The following is a 2,385-nucleotide window of genomic DNA, read 5'->3' as shown; positions in this document are numbered from 1 at the left end:
GTTCCCGGCCACTGCAGCCTCGACCTGCTGGGCTCCAGCGATCCTTCTGCCTCAGCCTTCCGAGTAGCTGGAACTACAGGCGCATGCTACCACGCCCGACTAATTTTTGATTTATTGTAGAGATGAGGTCTCGTCAAGTTGCCCATGTGGGTCTTGAACCCACAGGCTCAGGCAATCCACTCACCTCGGCCTCCCAAAGTGCTGGGATTACAGGCTGAGCCACCAAGCTGGACCAGGTTCTGGACCTCTTATGCTCAATTACTTTCTTCACAGGCTTGCTGCTTTCCTACAACGCATTTCCATTTCATTAACATGAGAAAGATAACAGCAATAATGCACAATATATTTCAACAGCACAAGCACCAAATGTAATGCTACTTAAGACAGATGAGATTTGACTGCACAGCACTCTACAGCACCTCAGCTGGACTTGCAGGTGGTCCTTAATAGGTGGTTTTTGATTTGGATAGTTTTGTATACACTTTCACAGGCTATTACAGCAAATAGTCACAGTGAGAGCTCAGATAAGTAGTCACCTATGTTTTCTTGTTTAGTGAACCCCAGGCCTTTGTGTAAAGGGATCTAACAAGTAATGAATGTTCCCTCTTCACATTTTGTTACTACCCACGTTGCTAAATGGGAAACGACAGAAGCAGCATGACTGACTCATCTCCATCAAAGTGTGTGGAAAATTTAGATTACTCACACACACAGTTTTAACTCCTGGCACATACTGACTTTGCCTCCTCAACCCCCACCCCCATCCCAAGACGAACTGTTCAGCAATCCAAAAAGATAATATAGTGTAGAGCAAAGAATGCTGGGCTGGAGATAAAGAAATTGCGCACTTAATCCCTGCTTTACCACTAACAAGCTGTGTGACTTTCGGCCTGTCTCATGTCACTACGCTTCAGTTTAAGCTGAAACGAGGGGTGCTGATCAAGATGGCTTTGTTCCGCGTCTTACCCCAAGTGATTTTGCTGGCAGATTCAAGCTTAAAAATTACCAACTCCGTGTGTGTGTATTCTAAGATCAACGCAATACTTGCTGCTGTTTCAAGCAGGCGTCACCGATTCACAATATTTGAGTTTGCACCGGCCCTAATGCAACACAGGATAGCCATCACTATGTGAAAACTGAACTTTTTTATTTCTTAAACTTTACTTTGTATAAGTGCGTCCTGCTCCCTTCCATCTTTACACCCACCACAGCTACGTTGGATATCCAGCTTGTTTTTAAAATGAGGTCGAGAAAGCTAAGTACGGTAACTAGGAACGAGGCCCGGGTCTCTGGTGGCACCGCCCCCGCGACAGATACACCGACCCCTCACCTCTACTCCCGTTCCCTGCCGCATCCCCTGAAACTTGATACGCCAGGCTGCCTACTAGAATGCTGCTGTCACCCGCCCCGCCGGGAGACCAGAGACTGGCCTTACTCTACGCGACAGACGCAGCCAGCCCTCCGGTGTCCGACCTTCGCCGAAACTCCTCTCTCCTTCCGGCGGAAAAAGGCCTTTCCCGGTTTCCTGGGCGTGGAGAGGAAGTCCCGCCCCACGCAATAGCTTGGTGTATCGGGAAGCGTGGAGGTGCCGTGCGCAGGCTCAGAACGAGTTAGCTGGGGGAGGCCACCGCGGCGTGGGGTTGTAGGGGCGACTGCGGGAATGCTAGGGTGGGGTTCGTCGTTGGGTCCATGGGCCGTAGGGTGTGGGAGAGGGCCGGGAGCTGTTCAGCGGGGTATGAGAGAGCGGTTTGCAGACTTCTATCTCAGGAACTCCCTCCTCCCCGCCCCTCGGTCGCTGACATCCTCCAGGGAATTATAACTCCCCACCCCCCCACCCCACCCCCGCTGCCCTTGCTTCTCGCTGTGCTCCCACTACGCCATGTGTTTAATGTCTGACTGTTTATCTGTGTAGCCCCATATCTTGCCATTATAATGGCCACCACTTACTGAGCATTGAGCGTATGTAATCTTGCAGCAGGAGCTCATACACGTCTGGTAATTTTTTTTTTTTTTTGAGTTGGAGTCTCACTCTGTCGCCCAGACTGGAGTGCAGTGGCCGCTGCACTCCCCAAAACTAATGGACAGCACTCCCCAAAACTAATTAAAGCGGCAATTTTAATTTCTGCTTTACCTCCCTGGCCCCAAGAATACCATGTCCATAGTAGAATACAAAGGAGTACACAGGCTCTGGGCTCAGCCTGTAATCCCGCGCCTTTGGGAGGCTGAGGTGAGTGGATTGCCTGAGCCCGCGGGTTCGAGACCCGCTTGGGCAGACAAAAACCTCATCTCTACAATAAATCAAAAAAATGAGTCGGGCGTGGTAGTACACGCCTGTAGTTCCAGCTACTTGGAAGGCTGAGGCGGAAGGATCGCCGGAGCCCAGCA

Source organism: Carlito syrichta, unplaced genomic scaffold (genome assembly GCF_000164805.1).
Source record: "Carlito syrichta isolate Samal-C Ts95f unplaced genomic scaffold, Tarsius_syrichta-2.0.1 Scaffold305654, whole genome shotgun sequence".
Taxonomy (NCBI): Eukaryota; Metazoa; Chordata; class Mammalia; order Primates; family Tarsiidae; genus Carlito; species Carlito syrichta.
The sequence above is the reverse complement of the archived record's forward strand: the minus strand, read 5'-3'. Positions refer to the sequence as shown.